General features: G+C 36.3%; 1 protein-coding gene across 2 annotated transcripts in view; it reads right to left on the reverse strand.

Moving 5' to 3' along the window:
• Positions 1-26,051, reverse strand: part of PAG1 (phosphoprotein membrane anchor with glycosphingolipid microdomains 1) — a 234,065-nt gene that overhangs the window by 156,535 nt on the left and 51,479 nt on the right. Inside the window, exons 4-5 of one of the 2 annotated variants that reach the window (XM_072604963.1) lie at positions 25,534-25,618; positions 21,009-21,049 (exon numbers count right to left, since the gene is read on the reverse strand). The exons of the other annotated variant lie outside the window; for it this stretch is intronic. The gene's annotated coding sequence lies outside the window, so the exon portion shown is untranslated. The remainder of the gene's footprint in view (positions 1-21,008; positions 21,050-25,533; positions 25,619-26,051) is intronic. 2 annotated transcript variants of the gene reach the window in all.

Consider the following 26,051-nt stretch of genomic DNA (forward strand, 5'->3'; position numbering starts at 1 on the left):
CAATAAAAATCATTTGGAAGAACAAAAGGTAAAGAATATAAAAGGAATTAGTGAAAAAATTGTAAAGGAAGGAGGTCTAGCAGTACCAGATCTTAAACTATATTATACAGTGGTAATTACTGAAATTATCTGGTACTGGCTAAGAAACAGAATGACAGATCAGTGGAATAGAGTAAATATATGATACACAGTAGTAAATGATTATAGTAACCTTGTGTTTGATAAATATAAAAATTTGTGCTTTGGGGATAAGAATTCCCTATTTGGTAAAAATTGTTAGGAAAACTGGAAAGCAGTCTGGCAGAAATAAGGTATAGACCAATATCTTATACACCATTTACCAAGATAAAGTCAAAATGGATACATGACCTAGATATAAAGGGAGATACACAAGCAAATTAGTATAACATTGAACATATTACCTCTCAGATTTATGGGTAGAAGAATTTATATTAATAAATAAGAGATAGAGAGCATTATGAGAGAGATAAATTGGATAGTTTTGATTACATTAAATTAAAATGCTTTTGTATAAAAGCAAGGTTAGAAGGAAAGCTGAGAATGGGGGAAATTTTTATAGACAGTTTCTCAGATAATGACCTCATGTCTCAAATAAATAGGAACTTTGTCAAATTCATAAGAATATGAGTCACTCCTGATTTGACAAAAGGTCAAAGGAAATAAACAGGCAATTTTTGGAAGAAGAAATCAAAGCTATATATAGTCATATGAATAAATACTCCAAATTCATTATTGATTAGAGAAATGCAAATAAAACAACTTTGAGATACCACCTCACACCTATCAGATTGGCTAAAACGATAGAGAGGAAAATGACAATTGTTGGAGGGAATGTGGAAAAATTAGAGAGGAATCTGGAATTATACTCAAAGACATAAAACCACTTATATCCTTTAACCCAACAATATCACTATTTTGCAAGGTGAACAGGGAAAAAGGAAAATAAGCTATATGTTCTAAAATATTTATAAACATTCTCTTTGTGGTGTGGCAAAGAACAGGAAATTGAGGCAATGCCCACCTATCAAATGGGGAATGGCTGAATTCTACTGTGCTGTAAGGTATGGTGAGCAGGTTGATTTTTAAAAAAAACATGGAAAGACTTGCAGGAAATAGTCAAGAGTGAAACATGCAGAACCAAGAGAACATTGTATACAGTAATAGCAATATTGTTCAAAAAATAACTATTAATGACTAAGCTATTCTGAATAATACAAATATTCAGATTAACTACAAAGGATCCATGAAGGAAGATGTTATCTACCTCCAGAGAAAAGAACTATTATATAGAAGTGTGTACTATATGGTTTCACATCTATATCTGTGCCGAATGCTGGACTTCTCTAGTGTAGAGGGAGGGGCAGGGGAAGACAGCTTGGAATTCAAAAAATAACAAAAATAAAAAATGTAAAAAAAATTTTGTAAAGGTCAGACCAAATAGTATTGTATATAGTTTGATGCTATTTTTTTTAGTATAGCCATGATTATAATTAACTTTCTCCAAAAATAGAAAGAATGCCCCACATTAATAGCTACAGGTCCTAAAACTCTTCAGAGAGATATCAATTAGCCTCTTTGAGAATGTGTCAATACATACTATCACAGAGAGTTAAAAGGAACTTCAGAGGTCAAGTTCAATCTCCCGCTCAATACAGGAAGGGATCCTTATAGAGGCCTTTGTTGTGAGGCTGGAATATGAACATCTATCATGTTGAAGGAATCAACCCCTTCTTAGCCTCTTGCTTGTCCAATGTTTTTAACTCATTTTATTAGACCTCTCCTGCTCTCATCCAAGGACAACTCACCCCCTCCCCCTACTACAAACACTGTTATTTTTCAGGCTACTGCAGGGAAGGAAATGATATTATGTGTTAGTCCAAATCAGATTTGGTACATACCAGAATTAAATCAGGCTAGTCAAATGTGATAACTGTATAACCTATATAAGCATACATGTATACATGTATTTTTGAACTATATTTTTTCAATGATCCTGGTTAGCTAGCAATATTATTTGAATATGAGTATATATGTATATATATCTATTCATATACATATATATATATATATATATATATGTATATATATCTATTCATATACATACATATATATATATATATATATATATATATATATATGTATGTATGTATTTCATTCCCAACTTGGGTATCTAATCCACAATGAAGATTCAGTCATTTAACATAGGCTTTAAAAACAAGTATAAGCCAAGTTACAAGAAGTGAATTCATTTCTTTCTTCAGCTAACCTATTAGAGTAAGCAGTTTCTGTTTTACTGCTCAATCTTCCCTGTCTAAAATTTTATACTCGTTTAACTTAGTTGAGGGAATTGTCACATTACCAAAACCACATATTACATTACACTGTGACCTTCAAGATCCTTCTCAAAACAGTGGTTTCGTAATTTCGTTTAGAAGGCAAAGTGCATTTGGTTGAATAAAAACATTCCCACAATTTAACCAGTCCTCACAAGCTTCAGAGTCACCATGTTGGCTAGAGTTTGTTTTGTATGTTATTAGACTGCTCTCAAGAGAGAAAGGAAAATGCAGAGGGGCTGTGAGGGAAAGGCAGAGGAACTCTCTTTGAAAGTATTAGGTAAAATGACAGTGCTGACACACACCTTCCCGGGTCTTGTCTGCCACCCTTCAAAGAAACTGGCAACCTGCTACCCTCCCCCAAGCACCCCCACAGTGTTTTATCTTGTGCATATTAACCAAGTCAAGGCATAGCTGTTTGAGAAAGTCTTATCTGATCTCACAAGTTCTAGTTAAGCCTGTGGAGTACTTGAGAGAGAAACTCCCTGGAATACTAATCCATTTCTCAGGGCTTTCAAAGTGAGAAGCAGTGATACAGTTGGAGACAGGCCAATTTTAAGTGGACATTTTTGTTTTCCAGTTGAAATAGAAGTTTTGAGTAACAAAACTGAAAGTCTTACTGAGAAGATATTGACAAAACTAAGGACAGTAATTGACAAATTGCTAGGACAGCACAGGTCTTAACAGTAGAAGAGATTATATAACCTTCATTTTCCAAAGGATTCTGGAAAATACATATCATCTTTGTTTGCCCCCTGCGGAATGAGGACTGGAGGTAATTTGTCACTAAGCCAAGCTCCTCCCTGGCTAACAGAAAATCTGCATTTCATTGCATGAGGAAAAAGAAAGCTGAATCTTACAGAAATGTCTTCTATCAACTGATCTAAGGAAAGATTAGAGTTATCTCTTCCACATCATGTGAATTAGAGGTGCAGTGACCCCCTCCTGTCCCTACCATGGTCTAGAAAATCTGCATTAAATTTTTTGGCCCTCCATTCATACCAGAAAAGTCTGAACTTCTCATTTCATGGGGCACAGATGTTACATAACATCACACACATATTTTATGTATTTCTGAGTTCCTAAACTTTGTCAGTCATCTGCTAGTCTTCCTGTGTCCTCTGTGGCTTCTACAAAACTCCCACCAAATTCCCCTTTAATTTCTTATGCCAGCCCACAATATATTGAAACCATGATGGAGAAAGTCATGATATGGAAGGGATAACTGCACTTACATCATTTTCAGTAACTCCAAGTTTTCCCAAGAAGCAAAATTAAGAGGACAGGGACTGTGATTTTGATTTTCTTTATGTCTCCAGCGTTTAATCTTGATGTTAGTACATGGTAAGGGCTTAATAAATAATATAATGATGATGAAAATACCAACAACAGCTAGCATTTATATAGTGTTTGCTATATGCCAGGCATTGTGATAGCTATTTTTACCAACATATCTCAATTGATACATCAACACTGAGAGATAAGTGCTGTTATTACCCCCATTTTACAGTTGAGAAAACTGAGGCCCCCCCCCCAAAAATTAAATGACTTGCCCGAGGGCACAAAGCCAGTAAGTGTCTGAGGTCAGAACTGAACTCAGGTTTTCTTGACTCTGGGCCCAACACTCTGTTGCCTGTATGGTCACTGCTATCACTCACTATCCCTACTAGTGACACAGGGACCACCATGAAAAACATCATGGAGCATGGATTGTAGAACTATAGATTATAGACTTGGAGAAGCTGAGCCCCAAAGCAGGCATAAAAGATCTTTACTTTTGGAAGAAGCAGTTACCCAATTACTAGTTTATAAAAGATGATCATCTTCAAATGTACTTTTTTTTCCCTACTGCAAAGTATAATGTAGATGTCTCAAGGCACGTACCATTTTTCTTGACACACTTATGATTTAGTTGAGAATTAACTGTTAAGTAAGGAGTACTACCTTCCCAAAGAAGGTATTCCTAAAGTCTTAGTGTAATTTTAATCTATTAAAGCTTTATTAAAGTTTAAAACTGTAACAAAGACTTTTGGAACTGCCTGTAATCATAAAAAATGCAACCTAGCCCAGGTCAATATCTCAGCATCAATTATTGATGCCAGCATATAAAATTAGGTTATAATCCAGCCAGCCTTAACAAAAATGCTGCATAATTACCTGGAAATCTCTTTGCTAAAACTCACATTATATTCATTTGTAATAGAAGGAAGGCATCACCTGGACTGAAAACACAAGAAAAAATCTGCCACCATCCTGAATGTATGGAACTGATAAATATTACATGAGAAAAAGTGATTAAAGCTCTGACACAATTAACAGCAACATTAAAGAAAACTGCCTTTACTTTTGGAATTTAAGTGGGTACATTAAAGGACAAAAATGGAAACATTTTCTTGTATTCATAGAACTATATGTACATATAATAGCATTGAATTACTCAAAGAAATTAACAGTGAAGTTTCAAAAATCTAAGTGCTATATCAATAATTAATATTTTAGAAGCAACATTGAACAATTGAGAGTGGGGGCACTTGAGAGTCAGAAGTTCTGGGTTTGATTCCTGACCTCTGATACTTACTGTGTGTCCATGGGCAAGTCATTTCCCCTTCTTAGACTTAGTTTCTCCTTCTGTGAAATGGGGATAATATTTGTACCACCTGTCTATCCAACAAAGACCAAGTAAATGAAGAATGTTTATTGCCCAGGTTTCAACATGTTTTGGATAGGCTCTCTATAGAGTTTGTCCAGCAGTATGCACATTCAGGGCAACATAGATGGGCTAGGCAGATCTAGAATGGAACAGTGAAGCAAGGGTGAGATTGCTTTTTTTTTTGAGGGAGGTGGGGAGGCAGGCAATCGTGGTTAACTGATTTGCCCAGGGTCACACAGGTAGTAAATGTCTGAGGCTGAATTTGAACTCAGATCCTCCTGACTCCAGAACCAGTGCTCTGTCCACTGTGCCACTTAGTTGTTCTTGGAATTGCTTTTGAGAAACTGAAGAGTATATTTTACTGATGTCGAGCTTTCTGTAAAAAGCAATGGCTCATCTTTCCAACACTAAGATTTTATCAGTGTTACTATATGGAAGTGACTTGTGGGATATTACTTCCTCCAAAGAACTTAAGATGTGTCTCAAGCAGAGTGCAATGGAGAGGTATGTGGTAAATGTGACCCAACTATGACAGATGATCAATGAGGAACTCTGAAGAATAACAGTAAATAAATCATTAAGGAATTGAATGACCAGAAAATAAGATGGCCTGCTCAGTGAACGATAAATGACAGACAGCCACAGTCATCCACTGATATTATTCATCCTTCACTGTCAAAGAGGTCCAATGGCATCACAGGGTGATGTCTTGACTTGAGAATAAACTGAATTTAACTGAGACAGAGTTGCACAAAGTCATCAGGTTCACTCTCTCTTCCAGAGTCATTGAAGTCCAGTGGCAGGACAAAAGTCCTGGGGTGCAGTGGGTGACCTTCATAACGTTAATGACTGACCAAGCTCTAAGTGCTCCTCAGTGTCTTCTTTAGCAACTTTCATGGCCATTGAAACAAACTGTTCTCATTTGCCCATTCTGCCAGGGAAAGTTTTCAGATACTTGGGGAGATAGATATCTCCCTTACTTACTAACGGGTTTGAGGCCTGTCTGTTACCTTCAACCTGGTTTAAGCCCACCTGCCAAAGATGGCTTTACTGGAGTGTGGCCATTGCATATGCTACAGCTTCTTGGAGCCACAAGTGAGAGTAGAGAGACAGGTAGACACCAAAGTTGGATAAGCAGACATGAAAAGGGTGCTACATCTCCTTGGATGCTCCATACACCGATACCTTTGTGATATTGAAAGAAATCATGGGAGGATTTTAAATATGTTGGTTGTATTCCTTGGTGGCAAACTTTTGGGAATACATGGACAGAGAGGGATAGATGGGCTACAATCTGTCTTGTTGGAAGAAGCCCTCCAAATGAGACTGCGGATCCATTGGAGTATCTCAGCACCCTTTGTCAGGATTATCTTGGGGAAAGTATGATGGAAATATGAGCTATGGTTATTAAATGTGATTGTGGTAGCTCAAAAAACCTCTCTGTCTTTTTTAGGTCAAGTCTCAATTGAGGCAGACTGCCTCAGACTTTAATGTGCTTTTTTCCTTGACCTTTCCTGAAAACTGATAGAACATTTCATATTTCGTGCTTTTTGGGACAGGGAGGGTTAATGCCTGGCATATCCCTTCCTGTGATATCAGAGATGGGAAATCAATCAGTCTTTCCTGAGCAAGACTCCAACCCAGAGATATACTGGAGCCAAGTGGTAGATTGTTCAGTTTTCATTATGGGCATTTACACCACTGAAACTTGCAGCAAACACTATAAATCAGGGCTTAGTTTATTGTCATGTTGACGGTCTAGACTTAACAAAGTATTGGAGAAAATGCTACTATTATAGATTAAACTTAAAAGTGCATCATTCACTTTACTTTCTTATTGGGAGGAGCTGGGTTTTAAACACTTACCAGTACACCTCTGTTCCTGTTCCTGTTCTTCCCTCTAAAATCCAAAATCTTTCCCTGGTTGCCAAATAACTCTATTGCTTCCTTTCTCTTGTTCTGATGTAGGAGTGTCAGGTGCCCTGCTACATAATGCTATTAACAATATAATAAAGAGGTGTACACATTGCTGCCCCATCCTTACATTCTCTCCCTGAATGTCTTATCAAACTTTACATTTTCCCTTGTGAGAGCTAAAACTTATCATTAGATAGTTATATAGGTCATTATATATCATTATATAGCTAAAACATATCATTATCTATAAGGACTGGCTGCTCTGATTCCTTTGTGAAACATCCTTTAAGTCCCCAAACTGTTACAATGAATTTGAAAGTCCATTCCTAAATTACATTCATAGCTTCTACGTCTGTTTATACATTTATCACTCTCACTTGTTATTTAATTCCTCTGTCTTGGGAAACATTAGATTTCTTTTGAATGTGTTTCCTACTTTAAAAAAAAAGTTACATTGTCCACGATGGTTTAATTTTCCAACAGCAACTCTACTTCATTATTTTGGAAAGATGATCCCCAAACAACAACTCCATTGTAGTGATTCTGCTAATTCTTGTATTGTATAAAATAAAAGACATGCCACATTCTTCCATCTTCTCCCCCACACCCACACACAAAGTGCTAAGTGGGTCAAAAACACATAATAACTAGTATGGATTTTCTTAAGAAAAAGTATAGTACTATAAATCAACAGTTCTCACTGCTGTTTCAAAATGTCAATATTTTAAAAGCACAGAGAGAAAAGAGGCTTTTCTTAAAAAGACATATAAGAGAAAGTACTATTATTGGAAAGAAAGAAAAAGATAAGGAAAAGTGGATGTACCCAACTAAGAAGCTTCCTAACACAGACATTTGCTCACTTACAAATATCCACACAGGCAATCTTTAACATCAATTTGGGATGTGCTCCAGAAGCCTGTTTCCGAGTTGATTGTTCAGAACTTCATAGAATATAAGCTCCTTGAGGGCAGAGACTTTTTCTTTTTTGTGTCTTTGGATCAACAAACCTAGCATGGTGCCAGGCACAAGACAGGCCATTAATTAATGCTTATTGCCAACTCTAAATGGGAACCCTAGTCCCTCTTCTCCCCAGAAACTGTTCCTCTAGAACCTCTGCCCTAGGCCCTGTTTACCACCAGTGATTCAAAAATCCTTTAGAGAGTTGGAGAAATGTGAATTGTTGGAACAAGAGGTATCCCTATTCCCATTAATGAGGAGGTGGAATAGGTGGAGTAGTTCCCTGATGGGGCTCCAGTGAACAGAGATGGAGCTTTTGGCATCCCAAACGTAAATTTGATAGCTTTTGTCATAGAAACTACTGTACGTAGTGTAGATTCTATAGTATTATGTGTGTGGTATTACACTGTAGTCTATGAACCCTATATTCCTGGACAGATTTCAGAGAATGCATGAACTCAAATAGGAAATATGCATATACATATACATATATATGTATGTGTGTGTGTGTGTGTGTGTGTGTGTGTGTATATATATATATATATATATATATATATTCACACACATATCAGTGAAATTGATTTTCTTTTAAAATCCCATACATTTTATTTTATGCATTTTAAAACATTATTCTGAGAAGGGGTGCATAGGATTTGCAAAACTGCCAAAGGTGTCCACAAAACAAAAAAGTTTGAGAACCTCTACTCTAGAGGATATCAGCACAATTGGGAAAAGTACAGGCATTGTGTCTCCCTGCCTAGGAAAAATGCCAGTGTCATTTTCCTGATACTCCTCTTTTATTTTGAGTAACTCAAGGGCTAAACTGTCAGCATCCCCTGACTTCTTTTGTTTTTACAAATTTATTTATTTATTTGTTTTCAGTTTTCAACAATCATTTCCATAAGTTTTACATTTTCTCCCCCTCCCTCTTCCCTCCCTCCCCAAGATGGCATGCAATCTTATATGAACTCTACTCATGACATTCTTACTAAACACATTTTCACATTAGTCAAATTGCATACAAGAAATAAAAAGAATGGGAGAAAGCATGAGTAAAACTAAACAAACACACCAAACATAAAAGAGAAAATAGATTGCTTCACTTTGCATTCCAACTGCATAGTTCTTTGTCTGGATGTGGATGGCATTTTGCATCATGAGTCCTTTGGGAATGTTTTAGGTCCTTGCATTGCTGTGGAGGACTAAATCTATCAAAAATAGTCCTCGCATACTGTGACTGTTACTGTGTATGATGTTCTCCTGGTTCTGCTCTCTTCACTCAGCATCAGTTCATATGAGTCTATCTAGGTATTTCTGAAGTCTGCCTATTTGTCATTTCTTATAACACTTGCTCAGTCATTTCCCAATTGATAGGCATTCCCTCGATTTTCATACCTTGGCCACCATAAATATTATTGTACATGTGGATCCTTTTCCCATTTTTCAAAATTTTATTTATTTATTTTTAGTTTTCAACATTCACTTCCACAAGATTTTGAGTTCCAAATTTTCTCCTCATGTCTCCCTTCTGTTCACCCTAAGACCTTGTGCATCCTGATTACCCCTTCCCACAATCTGCCCTCCCTTCTATCATACCCCTCCCTTCTCTTATCCTCATCCCCATTGTCTTTATGTTTTATTTCCCAGTTGCATGTACAAATAATTTTTAATATTTTTAAAACTCTGAGTTGCAACTTCTCTTCCTTCCTCCCTCCCCACCCATCTAAGAACGCAAGCAATTCAATATAGGTTATACATGTATAGTCATGCAACACTTCCATAATAGTCATGTTGTGAAAGACTATTTCCCTCCAACCTATCCTGGCCCCCATTTGTTCTATTCTGTCTTTTGACCCTGTCCCTCCTCAAAAGTATTTACTTCTAATTACCCCCTCCTCCCATTTGTCCTCCCTTCTATCATTCCCCTGCCACCCACTTAACCCCTTCCCCTCTACTTTCCTATAGTATAAGACAGATTTTCATACTAAATTAAGTGTGCTTGTTATTCCCTCCTTAAGCCAAATCCGATGAGAGTAAGGTTCACTCTTTCTCACCTCCCCCTTCTTCCCTTCCATTGAAAAAGCTTTTTCTTGCCTCTTTTATGTGAGAGATAATTTATCCCATTCTATTTCTCCCTTTATCCTTCCAATACATTCCTCTCTCATCCCTTAATTTTATTTTTTTAGATACCATCCCTTCATATTCAACTCACCATGTGCCCTCTGTATATAAACCCTCCAACTAACCTAATACTGAGAAAAATCTCAAGAGTTACAAATCTTTCCGTGTAGGAATGTAAGCAGTTCAACTTAGTAAGTTCCTTATGTTTTCTCTTTCCTGTTTATCTTTTCATCCTTCTCTTGATTGTTTGAAAGTCAAATTTTCTATTCAGCTCTGGTCTTTTCATCAAGAATGCTTGAAAGTCCTCTATTTCAATGAACGACAATTTTCCCCCTTTAGTATTATACTCAATTTTGCTGGATAGGTGATTATTGGTTTTAATCCTAGCTTCTTTGACCTCCGGAATATCATATTCCAAGCCCTGTAATCCCTTAATGTAGAGGCTGCTAGATCTTGTGTTATCCTGACTGTGTTTCCACAATACTTGAATTGTTTCTTTCTGGCTTCTTATAATATTTTCTCCTTGACCTGGGAACTCTGGAATTTGGCTACAATATTTCTAGGAGTTTTCCTTTAGGGATCTCTTTCAGGAGGCAATTGGTGGATTCTTTCAATATCTATTTTACCCTCTGGTTCTAGAATATCAGGGCAGTTTTCCTTGTTAGTTTCTTGAAAGATGATATCTAGGTTCTTTTTTTTTTTTTTTGATCATGGCTTTCAGGTAGTCTCATAATTTTTAAACTGTCTCTCCTGGATCTATTTTCCAGGTGAAATCTGTGGCCTAGAGCTCCAGAAACAGCTGCTGCTGCTGCCCCTGTTGCTGCTGCTGCAGGCTCCTCTGACCCCTCTGCTGCCCTGGGTCTAGGGCTATACCACTCTACTCTCTCAGCACAGGTCCAATAGATTTTTTCTACTGACCTTCCAACCTGTCCTCGATGTTTTGGGGTTGTGAAATCTGGAAACCAGCACAGGTTCCGGAGATTCAGTACCCCAAGGCCTGCTCAGGTTGTATCTGTGCCAGTGCAGCCCACACTGGGCTGCACTCTGCTCCCAGACCAGTTGGATGGATGCTTCCTGTTGATCTTCCATGCTGTTTTGGGCTGGAGATTTACTTCACTCTGTCATTATGTGGGTTCTGCAGCTCCAGAATTTCTTTAGAGTCATTTTTTTACAGGTATTTGGCTGTGTTTAGGGGGAGAGCTCTAGCAAGTCCCTGCTTTTACTCCACCATCTTCCACACTGTCCTCGCATTTGTGGATTGAGAACTCTGGAAAGTGCCACAGCTGCCAATGACTGAGTCCTCTGAGGCCTGATCCAACCCTTGTTCCTATTCTGGACTGTGCTCTGCTCCCAGTCCAGTCAGTATAATCTTTCTGTCGATCTTCTAGGTTGTCTTGGGCTGGAGATTTGTTTCACTCTGTCATTTTGTGGGTTTTATAGCTCTAGAATTTGTTTAGAGCCATTTTTTACAGATATTTCGAGGACTTTGGGGGAATAGCTTAAGTAGGACCCTGCTTTTACTTGCTATCTTGGCTCTGCTCCCAAGGTACACCACCACCTGTTACTTCTGACACAGGTTTCTTCCCCCACTCCCTTACCTGTTATGGAACAGAATGTATTCTGACAGCTTCTTTCCCCTCTATCCTAGAAGCAAGCACCCTTTAAGGATTTCTGAGGAGTTTTTACTTCTAGTACCAACGACAAACAGGTGACTGAAAGTCTTCATTTCAATGCATCCATCCCTCCTACATTTTATCTTAAAAAAAGCATCATAGATGAAAATGATGGGTCTTTTACAAAAAGGACTAAAGTAACATTCACCTACATTTGAAAGGAACACTCAGTATCCTGTACATTTCACTAAATAGCAATTAAACTTCTAGAATATTGATGGAAAGGGCGAACTAGGGATAGATTTGAAGAGATGGGGCCAGGGATATTGAATAGGAGAGGAGTCTTGGAGCTATGAAAGGAACTATAGAGAAGTAACAATGGCAGGAGTGGAGATGGAGATGGGGAGGAAACTGTAGCCATAAATATTTACTTCTCTGTTCTGCCTTTCCTGCAATAGAATTTCAAAATAATTCAGATTTACTTTTAGGACCCTTCCACCTCCCTTTCCATTTACTGCTATTATACATTATATTGAGATTAAGAATCTGAAAGGACCTTAAAGATCACACAGTCCCAACATCTCATATTTTGGATGAGGAAAATGAAGCACAGCAATTAAATGTGTTGCTCAGGATAACAATTGTCAGAAGCAAGATTCCAGGAACCTAATGTCCTTAGGCTGTCATCAAAACCATCCTGACACTGGCAACCCAAAATCAAAATTTGTCCTCCCTTCTACTCAGCTAATCTGCTATGTATTAGGGGGGGAAGCAATCTAACTAAACTAATCCACACTATGATAGGAATGACTCAATGTTTACATTTCTAAAAAGAGAATGCTTGGTTTAAGAAAATTCTCTAATTTGTGGGATTTTAGGCAGTGTATAAGACTTATTTTTAGTCTTAATAGTTGTATGTGATGAAATAGTTTAGGGTAAAAGTCTATTTCCCAGTTATTTCTGCTTTTTTATGCTTCCTTCCCTTTCCCTAGTTCTAAACCCAGTTTGTCTAAAAGCCCCAAGCATTTTCACAACCACGGCTTCTCTCTGTCTCCAAGTTGGGGGTGGGGGTAGAGCGTAAAAGGAGTTCAGAAGTCAAATCTCCATTTTCTAGGTAGGAGTTCAGACTCACCACTGAAGCTTCCCCAATCTCTGTGCACTTGTTTCATAGTCAGTATGCTTAAACTTATCTCTTCAAACTTTTCTCCTTAAAAGTTCAGAGGTGTGGTAACTCTGATGTTACCTTACTTTCCAAACAAACCCCAGTGTCAATCACAACAGGCTTCATTTGTTCATTCATTCATTCATTCATTCATTCATTCACTTTTCTGGGACTGAGCAGATTTGGAAAACCAAATAATTTAGGTTACTTTTGTTTTGGCAAAAGCAAAGAAAAAAGGTGCCATGTGCTCATATAGTTTTAAAAATCAAGCATCCCTGAAGCAGGATGATTTAGGGGATGATAATGTGCAAAATCTGTTTCATTTATAGCGGCCATATTATCTATGGTGGTCTGAAAGAGATTGGCAGGCTTGGTAACACTGTAAATAAGCTAGGTACACAATGAGGACCCAAGGAACAACAGGAATCTTCTTTGGCCCCATCTGTTCAAAAAGGCACTGAATACAACTCCAGATATTTCACAAAGGGTATCCAACATGACTTTCTAAAAATACATTCTAACCTTCCCTGAAACAACCACATGGATGGAATACAAAGTAGGTTAGAATTCTTTTAATTCTTCTATCCCTTCACCCAGTGCAGTGACAAGTTAAATCTTTTACATAATTCAGTGCCCAAATTTCAGTAAGCAGATTTCTATTTACAGATAAATTTCTGTTAAAGTATATAGATGCAAAAAGTTTTGTGCATATTTAAGTTTTTTTAAGTCACACATTTAAGTTTAACTTAACTATTACAGGTAAGGAGAAGCAAAAATAAACAAAAAATCCACAGTGGTGTCACACATTTAAAGTTTAGCTGCTACCCAAATTATCTACAAATTACTCCATGGAGGATGAGCTTATACATATCCTTGTGTCTTTGCTTCCGTAACACAGTCAACTTAATAAAACTAAGAAAACACTGGCAGCTCTGTGTGACCCTACATGGTGAAGAAAGGGAGATGAGCTTAATGAATTTAGGCTTTGCCTCCAGAATGCGCTTCATTTTAAATAAATCAAGCTTACTTTTTTGTTAATGTAGATATAGCCATAGAATAGGAGTTATGGCCCTTTGATTTCTTAGTATAAAAAATTCCTATCAGTGTGCATGTTAGCACTAGTTTGGTTGCTGACAGTTTTAGGGTAGATGAGAGGTTAAGTGACTTGCTCAGGGTCACATAGCAAGATAGAGTCAGAGGCAATACTTGAATTAAGGTTTTCCTGACTTGGAAGTCCAATCTCTATCACCTATGGCAGAGTGCCTTATCAACATTGTTGTTCAATCATCTTCCAGTTGAGTCTGACTCTTTGTGACCCCATTTGGGGTTTTCTTGGCAAAGATACTGGCGTGGTTTGCCATTTATTTCTCTAGCTTATTTGACAGATGAGGAAACTGACATAAACAGAGTTAAGTGACTTGCCTAGGGTCACACACTTAGTGTCTGAGACCAGATTTGAATTCAGGAAGATGAGTCTTCCTGACCCTAGGCCTGGTGCTTTATCCACTGCCCCTCCTAACACAGTCTTTCACAAACACTCACATGTGAAACAGTATAGGAATATCAACACATTTAGATTTTTTTTCTTCTATTTTTCCCTTCCCTTCCCTTACACTTTATAAGAATATCAGGCATACCAAATCATTTTTGTTCAAATACATAAAGAAAATATTACCATATATCATATATGCATTCTATTCATGGAGAAGTGAATAGAATATATTTGTTGCAATTTAAATTGTTTCTAAGACAACACCTTTGTAAACATTATCCTTACAAATATTAACAGATTGCAGAAAGTCATTTGATTTTTAAACATTGGTTTCAGTAGCTTGAAATGAATACATACATAATTCTGACTGCCACTCCTATTTTGAACTTGAATGAGTAATCACATTTAGACCACAAGGAAAAAATATTCCACCTACAATTTTGCTAAATTGTTAATTGGAGAGACGATTGTGAAAAAACAGCCTGCCAAGTCATTATGAGTACGCATAATAGATGAGGGGTGGCTTGGCTTAATGAAAGCTAGTAACTAAAATTCACTGACCCCATGTTTGCTTCAGACAGTAAAACAACAGCAGACAACAAATGGGACATTCTCTTATCATATGACTTAGGAAGCCAGCTTAAAACATTTTTAAAAAAATTTTTCAACAAGAATTTAATAATAACTTAAAAAAAATTAATCTGTCCCTCCCACTACCTACTCTCTCCATAGACAATAATTATACAGTGCTTAGCATAGTGCCTGCACATAGTAATCACTACATAAATATTGCCTGTTTTTATTATTAAACAATTTTTAAAAAAAATCTCAAAATGCATCCATATATTCTGGCAAAAACTAATTCCCATATTAATCATATGAAAAAAATGTATCTCTTTCGGTATTTCAAATTCATTATCTCTCAGTCAGTAAGTGAGTGGCATGTTTCATAATTCTAAAGTCTTTCAAAGGTGCTTTTTTTTCTCTATAATGTTATCATTGTATAAATTATTGTCCTAGCTTTGCATCAGTTCATAAAGGTCTTCCCAGTTTCCTCTCAAATTGTCCAATTTCATCATTTCTCATGGAATAGTAACATCCTGTTTCAATTTTTGGCTCCTATGAAAAGAGCTGCTAAAAATATTATTGTACATATAAATCCTTTTCCTCTTTTGTTGATTTCTCTGGGGTAGAAGCCTAGTAGTGGTATAGCTAGATCAAAGGGTGTGTTCTGGGCATGGTTCCAATTGCTTTCCCAAATGGTTGGGTCAGTGTATGACTCTACCAGCGTATCTGTTTTCCCATAACCCCGCTAACATTTGTCATTCTCCTCTTTTGTAGTCTTTGCCTGGCGTAAGTATAAGGTAGAACTTCAAAGTTTATTTGTATTTCTCTAATTATTAGTGATTTAGAACTTTTTACATGATTTTAAAAATTGATAGTTTGGATCTCTTCCTTTGAAAACTACTTATATCCTTTGACCATTTGTTTATAGAAGAATGGCTCTTGGTCTTAAAATTTTGAATCAGTTCTTTATATATCGTAGAAATGAGATCTTCATCAAATAAACTTGTTGTGAATATTTTTTTCTCAGTTTTCCTTCTAATTTTTACTATATTAGATTTCAATGTGGAAAACTTTATTAATCAAATGCAATCAAAATTGTGCATTTTAGTATGCATAATTCTCCCTATCACTTGTTTAGTCATGAATCCACCCTTATCCATATCTGAAAGGTAATTTCTTCCTTTCACCTCTAGTTTCTTTATGATATATAACTTTTCATATATATAAGTGACATATCTATTTGGAGGTTATCTAAAGTATGTGAGGTGAGATGTTAATCTAAACCTAATTTCTGCCAGACTGTTGTACAATTTTCATAGTAGATTTTGTCAAGCAGTAAGTCTTTCCTCTAGCAACTAGAGTCTTTGTGTTTATCAAACATTATATTACGATCTTCGTTTGCTTCTACATGTTCTAAATGTAATCTATTCCACTGATCAACCATTTTTATTTTCAAACAGGAACAAATCATTTTAATGATAATTGTTTTGTAGTAAAATTTAACATGTGGTACTGACAGTTCTTCTATTCCTTATCATTTCCCCCATCCCCATTAATACCTTTGAGACTTGGTTTTTTTTGTTTCTTGATACGAATTTTTTCCTCTAGTTTTGTAAATCTGATTGGTACAACTTTAAATAAGTAAATTAATTTTCATAGTACGATAATTTTTATTATATTGGATCAACCCATAACTAATACATTTTTCTCTACTTATTTAGGTCTATTTTTCTCTTGGAAGATACACTCCTAAATATCATATAGTTTCTATAATTATTTTGAATGGAATTTATGTTTCTAGCACTTCTGACTGGGTTTTATTGGTTATATGCAGGAATGCCATGGATTTATGTGGATTTATATCTGACAATTTTGCTGAAGTTAATATTTTAATTAGTTCAAGTTGACTCTATAAAGTTTCTAAACTGTAGCATTGTAGCATCTACAAAAAAATGATTATTTTGCTTTCTTTTTGCCTATTGTTATTCCCTCAGTTTTTTCTTGTCTTTTTACTATATCTAGCATTTCTGGTACTAAGCTAAACAGTTTTCGATGATAAGTGCCATGCCTACTTTACTTCTGATCTTACTGGAAAGTCTTCTTACTTTTCTCCACTACAATTAATGTTTGCTCTTGCATTTATATAAATATTATTTAATATATCAAAGAAAGCTGAGTCAGTCAATAAGCATTTATTAAGTGCCTACAAAGTGCCAGACACAGTGTTAAGTGCTATGGATAAAGAAAGGTAAAAGACCCTGCCCTAGAGGAGCTCACAATCTAACGGGGGAGACAACATGCATACAACTATGTCCAAACAAAATATATACATGATAAATAGGAAGCAATCAACAGAGGAGAGGCAATGAAATTAAAAAGGATTGTGAAAGGCTTCCCATAGAAGGTGATATTTTAGCTGGGACTTGAAGGAACCCAAGAAAGCCAAGAGGTAGAGAAGTAAAAGGAGAGTATTCTAGGCAGGAGGAAGCCTCAAGTTGAGAGACAAAGTGTCTAGTTTAAAAAAAAGCAAGGAGGCAACTGTCACTGTACGAAAGAATACTTAGTCAAGTACCTGGTTATGAAGAACTCTGAATCCCAAACAGAAAGGAAAATTCATTTATTCCTATGATTAAATTTAAACTTTCTATTTAAAACTTTTGCAACCATATTTTTAGTGATATTGGGCTATGGTTCTCTTCTTCTGCTTTGTCTCTCATTGGTTTATGTATTAAGACCATATTTATATCAGAGAGATTGGAAGGATGCTTTCTTTTCTTATTCCAAATAGTTTACGTAGTATTGGATTAATTCCTTCTTTGAGTGCTGATAGAATTCATTTGTGAATCCATCCAGTTTTGGCATTTCTTTTTTTTGGCAGTTCATTTATGGTTCATTCAGTCTCATTATCTGGTACTGGTTACTTAGCCTATTCTATTAATCAAGAGTCTGGAAGAAATTAGGTTTAGACAAACACCTCACATCACATACCTGGATATTGTAAGCATTCATCTATTTCCTCTATGTTGTAGGTTTTGTTAGCATACAATTGTGAAAAAGAGTTTCTAATAATTTCCTTTATTTACAGCTAGTTTAGAATTTAACCAGCTAAAATTTGGGAAAAACTATTTATCCCTGTGAAATATATTTCACAGGAATATTGCAAGAGGGCTTTGTGGGTAGATAAATTACAGGACTTGGGAGTCAAGATACTGAATTTCCCTTCAGGGTTTCAATTCTGCCTCAGAAAACTTGTTAGCTGTGTGCCTACAAATAAGTGACTTTCCCTCCCCCTAGATCCTCAGTTTCCTTATCTGTAAAGTGGAGAAAATAATACTTGCCCTATCAATCTCACAGGGTTACGGAGAGAGAACTACTTTACAAATCTTCAAATACTATAAAAATGTCAATTGTTGCTATTACAATCATTAATAACAACAATAATCAGGCAAATGTGACAAACCCTTAGAGCATCTTAGAACAAAGTGCTACGGAGGAGAATCAGTGAATCCTGCTTGGACTATGTGTACAGTGCAGATGGTTTAGCAATACAACTTTATGGCAAGCAAGAAATGAGAAAGGGAGTGCCGTAAAACATTAAAATTCTTTGCCTATGACTCAGACAGGTGTATTATATTATGATAAGGTCACATTTTTTTCTTAATGGATGAATGAGAGTAAAACCAAAACAAAGTGAAGAAACATCAACAAAAACTTCAAACACTAATCTCACCTGTTTTTTTGTCTAGTTTTGTTTTTAAATATAAATTATAAAATTATAAAATAAATATAAATTAAAGGAAAATGTGAAGCAACTCTTTCAAGCTGACCTAAGTATGGTGAAAAAAATATAATTCCCTATACATGTATATACACACAAACACACATTCTCCAAACCAAAGTGTTCTGTACCATATATTTTTATTTTGATTTCTAATTGAACAAAATGCTCTGGATTTATATGAAGAATATTCATCCAATGATTTACCATCTCATCTGCCTGTAATTTTGAAGATTTACTGTGGCTAGTTCAAAGTCCTATGAAGCTGGAACCAAGGTTATTGAAATTCTAACCCACACAAAACTAAATTCTTTATGTATGGTGATTACAATCGAAAAGGCAGCTATGACAGCATGGAAATGGAACAGGAGTGAGTCCTGGATTTCTTCTTCACTAGCTGTGTGACCTTAGACAAGTCACTTAATTTCTTTGAATCCTAGTTTCCATATCTATACAACCTAGCTCAGAGTTATAAAGCAGATGAAAGGAAATACCATACTCAAGATGCAGTATAAGTGAAATATAGATAGATAGATAGATAGATAGATAGATAGATAGATAGATAGACAGATAGACAGACAGACAGATAGATATAGATATAGATACACACACATACATATAATTATTGGCCATTATTATTTTTGTGGTGTGCAGAAAGAACACTGGAATTAACTCAGAAGACCTGAGTTCGAGTTTCAGCCCTGACACTTATTTACTGTGGGACTTTGGACAAGTCACTAAATTTTACTTATTTGTACTAAAGGATGAAAAAAATGAAACCCAGATCTCCTTTTTAGCTCTAAAATTCTGTGACTTCATGATTTTATATATGTGTGTGTATACATACAAAAGAATGTTTAGCCTCTGTACCTTGAGAAATAAATGTTACTCTTGATAATATAAGAGTTCTGAAAAATTCACACATGCTTTGCAGATGGAAGTATTAATAAATATTTAGTTGTAGAATGAAAACCAGATGTCCAGTGAATGGAAGCCAGGCTGAATTTTACTTTATTCCCTGACATCATTAATGGTACATAAAAGGTATTAAGCTTCCAAGTGCAGATGGCATTATGCTGCAAGCAATTACAAGTCAAATTAAAAAGATATAATTCATATTCTTCAGGATTCTGGGTTAAAAAAATTAGATCCACATATCTCTTGAAATAAAGAATTTTTAATGACACATTTGAATCTTTTTAAAAAAATTCTTTGTTTTGCATGCACACACATTAGTTGTATTCCAGTGTGACAGTCACTCGTTAATTTACCTCCCATATTGGTATCAGTAATGGTGCAGAACATCTTTTTATCTTTTTCAAAGTTAACATCATAGGAAATAACAGCAATTTCATTTTGAGCTTCAACTCATCATGTCCATAACCTTTAAAAATGATTCTCCCTTGTCCCTTTTCCACAACGACTGAATGTACATATAGAATGTCTGTCCATTTTGATAGTAGAGAGCAATGTATGACAACTTCGAAGTATCCCTTAATAGATTTAGAATATACATAGTCTAGGAAATTTTGATGTCAAGTGTAATTGTCTAGGTCAGAAGCATTTTCCACAATAGTTTGCAATCAGTTAAAGGGTCATAATCCACTGTTGCAGTGCTGGTGGCAGGTAAAGGACTACTGTTCACTAAGAGTCTTCTCTTCAACGTACTAGACCAGTGGTCACCCAACCTTTGCTCCAAGACTTCCAGGCTCTCCAAACAGCAGCATCGAACAATAACTGGAGGCTACTTCTAATTCTTAAGGCAGCAGCCTACATTGTTTGATTTGTGTGATGTCCTCCCAAACAAAAGATTTAAGATAAACAGCAGAGAGAACAAACAGCCTCTCTAAAACTCCCACCATTAGAGACACTCCTTGAGGTCTCTGTTTGGATTCTATGAAAATTCCTAAAAGAAATAGTTTTAAATCTTCTCATGCTTTAATATCCTTAAAAACCCCCTCACTCAAAAAACAAAAGTCAAGGGCAAGTCATGTTATTATTTAGGGGCAGCTAGATGGTACAGTGGGTAGAGCACCAGTGCAGGAGTCAGGAGGACCCGAGTTCAAATCTCACCTTAGACACTTGACGCTCACTAGCTGTGTGACCTTGGGCAAGTCACTTAACCCCAATTGCCTCATCCTGGGTCATCTCCAGTCATCCTGAAGAATATCTGGTCACTGGATTCAGATGGCTCTGGAGGAGAAGTGAGGCTGGTGACCTGCACAGCCCTCCCTCACTCAAAACAAAGTCAAGTGCAAGTCATTATTTCTGATAAAATGGTCTTCTTTGGCAGCGAAGGACGAACACACACAGCCTTAAAACCAATGTCTACATTAGCTTCCCAAGTTCAGGAGTTTCTAGAACCATTTTACCTTTCTGATTCTCACATTATATTACCTGTTTTGGGTTAGTGATTCCCAGAACTTATCTTCCCAGTCCTGTAAATAAAAGTAAGCTGTGTAAGTACCCAAGGGCAGTAAACATAGTGCTTGGAATGGTATATCATTCTCTGGAAACATTAGATACATAGGATAATAAATAATGATAACAGTTGCAAAATAGTTTACCTATGTCTTTTCATTTGTTCCTTTTAACTCTGGGAGGTAGCTGCTATTGGTCAAAAAGTATTTTTTTATCAATTATTTGGTATATAATTGGGGAGAACTGGATGTATGGGCTGTTCAGGAGGACCATTTATCTAAAAAAATTTTTTGTTAACCTCCTTTTCCTGTGTCGATACTACTTTATAATACAAACTAGGGGCTACTATGGCTTTTTGCATATTATTCTCAGTCCCTAGAATTTCATCCCCTTGCTCTGTTGAATTGCTGCTACCCATCCTTTAAAGCCTAACTCCAATGCCACATCCCTACTATTGATAGCTACCTTCCTTCCTCAGACCTTGCAAAACATTCTTTATATCAATTCTCATGTACTTATCATGATCTATTGAGCATTAGATATCTGTTTATGTCTTATCTCTAATTAAATTTTAAGCTCCACAAAGACAGAGACTATTTTTTATAGTTCCTCCAGTGCCTATGACATGCTATACACACAATAGGCACTTAATAAGATTGCAACTTTCCTATGGTCATATAGTAAGTAGCAAAGTAAGATGTAAACTAAGTTCTTTTGATTCAAAATCCAATATTCTTTCCACTACAAGAGGACATTATCAAGAGAAGATCTAGGTAACCTGATCATACCATGAAGGGTATTAAGACTAGATTGGCGATAGAAATGAGAAGCAGGTAATAATGGACTGGTTAAAGGATGATGCTAAGGTTTTGAGGAACTAGAGTAGGCAGATTTACTTATATGAATGTCTTCCTAGATATGAGACATACTGGTTTTGTTAATAGTTGAAGATATGTGGAGAAAGAATTCAGCAGATTCGCTGTCTTCTTAATTTCACTAATAGAATCATATCATAATAGAGTTGGAAGGTACTTCAGAGACCACCTCTCTGACCCCACACCTGACTAAGAATTCCTTTGACAGTACCCCAAACACAATGAATGTCTTGAAGATTTCAAGTAAGGGAGTAAACACTATCTTCCCTGGGCATTTTGTGCTACTTTGGGATAAATTTTCTTTACATCAAGAAATTAAATTAAGTAGCTTAAAATACTTATTTTACAAATGTCGTGCCCTTAAAACTGGATTTGAATACAATTGTAGTTAGGTGCACTAAATTTGCTCCTCTGCCATTTTCTACAGTCACTTCTAATTCTGCCCTCTGAAGCCAAGCATAATAAGACAAATTCTTCTTCCAAGTGACAAACCTTTAGATACTTGAAGATAGCTATGTCTCCCTATATCTATAAAAGCATGCTAAACAGCTCCAGATTCTTTAAGTTATCCTCATATGTCATCATTTTCAGCCCTTTTACCATTATAGTCATTTTGACTGCATTAAAGTTTGTCAGTTTGGCACAGAGAACTGAACACAAAACTTCAGATGTGGTCTATCCAGGACAGTGGAATTAAATGGGACTATCACCACCATCATTCTGGACACTGATTTTCCATTCAGCCTAATCCATAGTGGTTGAAGTCCACTAAAGTCTGGACAACTTTTTCTGATGAAATACTGTATAACTATGCCTCCTCTATGTTATACTTGAGAAGTGCAAAGTTTAAAAAAACCAATCTGTTAGGACTTTACATATTTACCTACATTAATTTTCATCTTATTAAATTTAGTCCATTGTTCTAGCCTATTGAGATCTCTTTCGGGTCTGTCATTCAAAGTGTTAGCTATTCCTCACAGCTTTGTGCCATCCATGAATTTGACAAGCACATCAACTATGCCTTTGTCCAAGTCATTGATAAATGGCAGAAGTAAAGAATACAGGTGGTCACCAACTTAAGTGGCAATGTATGGCCCTTATATACCAAGAGACAACTAGGAGTAATGATAAGAACTCACTTTGCCCTACTCAGTGGAGATTTTACTCCCCTTTCCTTGACTTTCTCTTCACTTTTCAATATAGACCTCAGCTCTGATCCCATCCATGCCTTGAACCCCCTCCCATCCTCTTTTGACCATTTCACTTTTGGCTTTTTCCAATTTCAGTCCATTTTGGGGTGGGAAGAAAATCTTCTTCAACCACCACTTGTCAGCAACAGCAAAGCCCTAGATCTGTCTTTTCATTGACCTTATTTCCATACTCCACCCCCCCCCCCCCATACACCATTCCTATTGGTTATCTCAGACCTTCCAACCAGGTTCCACCCAGCAGAGCCTTTGCTCCAGGACAAAGCAGCCATTAAAGTAGCCTATACTCCAACCACCTTTCAGGTTTTAATATTTTCTGCCTAAATATCCATTTCCCTGTGATGGAAGCATTGCTACAAATGATAGTTTGCTATTATAGTACTACACAGACTAAAAAAAAAATCACAATTTATATTGCTTTTGTGGGAAAAATGCATTGAGTTTCAATCACTGACTCAGAAACAAATCTTTAGACGATAATCCCAAATTGAGCCTGCATATATACTTAATGAACGATGACACATGAAAGTGGCTAATGTACATCTACAGTCAGTTGGGGGGATCTTTGGAACACCAGCATTCCCTGGTTCAGAACACTGGCTTGTAAATGATTTTTTTCACAAATTTCACTTCACTTCACATTGAGGCCAAAAAGCTCTAATTTCAAGTCTACTCAAAAAAAAAAAAAATTAAACTTGTGTACACAACAGCAATTTTCTTCAAATTCAGTATTAAGGATGCCCCCATTTGTAAAATAAGTATTTTGAACTTATTTTAAGCCATTCAATTTCACCGAGCCTTGTAAGAGGCAAGAAGAAAACTATTTATTTTCTCTGCTCTGGGGGAAAAAAACAGTTGCCAAGACACCTTTTTGTTCAAAGCTGTGCTTTCCCTTCCCTCTCAAATGGAAAGAAACAAAACTGAACCTGAAGTAAATAGACCATTTGAGAGTCACATACACATTTTAACAGAAAATGGGCTTTCTAAGGTAAATATCTAAGAAGTCTACTTTCTTGATATTTATTTATGAAGTCCCAGATGCACAAATGTCTGTGGCTACCTTTTTTAAAGCCTTAAATCAAAGTATCTACATTACATTCCAAGGCTCTGGATGCCTTTGGAGGTACCTTCCTCAACATGACAGAATGTCCTTATGTTATGACACAGATACCTAGGCAGTTTGATGGTTCAGTGGACAGTGTAGCAGACCTGAAGTCAGGTTTAATCCTGCCTCAGACAATTAATAGCTGTGCTACCCTGGAAAAATTACTTAACATCTCTCACGTTCAGTTTCCTCATCTGTAAAATGGGGATAATAGCAGTACCTAGCCCACAGGGTGGTTTTGAGGACATATGAAGCAACACGTGCAAGGTGCTTTGTAATCTTAGAGCATTATATAATAAATATATACAATATAATATATAACATAAAGTGTTATAAATGCTGGCTATTGCACCAAGGAAAATTGATGAGAAAGAGGAAAGATGTAACTCCCTAAAAGAGGAGTTGGCTGTTATATGTAGCTTTGTCTTTTCAGGACTACTTCTACCTCCTACCTTCCTTTCCTTTCCATGTCCCTTGCTCATGGCCAAGGCAAAGGCCTCACTGCCCAGTCCTTTTGCCGTGGTACCAACTCCCAATTCTGGTGAGCGCTTGGCAAGTGTTCAGTCACCTGGTACCCAGTTCTACAGAACTCAGCAGTCACATTTTAATAAAAAGGGAGGCAACTCCCCCACCCCACCCCACCCGCAGCTGTCTATCAAAAGGAAGCCATAGACAAACGATTTCTGTTATTGGATAAAGTGTCTTCCTGAAGATCATCCAAATTTCTTTCCTTGCATTAGAACTCCTAACACTAAGCTATACTGTGCTGACTCTTTTTTTATACTGACTTTTCCAAAGTGGAAGTGCTTAGATTCAGTTGTAGATATGGAGCCCAAAGCTAAACTACTTTCTTTGGACATCTAGGTAGTGCTGTGGATAGAACACCAGGCCTGAAGTTTGGAATACCTGAATTCAAATCCAATCTAGGACTAGTAACCCTTTTTACCTCAGTTTACTCACTTGTAAAATGAACTGGAGAAGGAAATGGTACACCACTTTAGTGTCTTTACCAAGAAAACCCCACAGGGTTAGAGAAGAGTCAGACCTGACTAAAACGGTTACTTTCTTTCTAGCTGGCTAATCCTAGGCAAATCTCAATTTCCTTATTTAGAAAATAGACACAAAAATACCCACATTCTCAAATGATGATGATAATCATGATAGCTGACAATTATTAAGCATTTTAAAAGTTTAAAAGCACTTTACAAATATAATCTCATTTTATCCTCAAAACAACCTTGGGAGGTAAGTACTACTATTAACAGCAACCTTCAAATTAGGAAATTGAGGCAGACAAAGGTTAAAGGACTTGCCTAGGGTCATGCAGCTAGTATCTGAGGCCACATTTGAACTCAGGTCTTTTCAACTCCAGGTCCAGTGCTCTATCTACAGTACTACCTAGTTGCAAAAAAAAAATAAACACTTTTTAGAACAAAACTTTAAAAGTGAAAAATATCCAAAGAATATTTCCTAACACTTCTACTGCACTTAAAAGTTTTTAAATCACTTTACCTATATTACCTCATTTGATTCTTCCAACAATTCTGTGAGGTAGATATTATTAATATCCTTGTTTTGCACATGAGAAAACAGAGTCTTGAAGATGTCAAATAACTAGAATAATGCACAAGGCTATTATGAGGATCAAATGAGATAAGACATTAAGATAATGTGTCACAGAATGACATTACGATATATAAGTGCATTTCACTTATTTTACTAGTGCTAGGAAAATTAGCTATCAAACACCATTAGTTTTGTTCCTATCACAGAACCCATTCAAATAGAGGAGAACTAATCATTGTTCAGCTAAGATCATGCCACTGTGACA

This window comes from Notamacropus eugenii, chromosome 4 (genome assembly GCF_028372415.1).
Source record: "Notamacropus eugenii isolate mMacEug1 chromosome 4, mMacEug1.pri_v2, whole genome shotgun sequence".
NCBI classification, from domain to species: Eukaryota; Metazoa; Chordata; class Mammalia; order Diprotodontia; family Macropodidae; genus Notamacropus; species Notamacropus eugenii.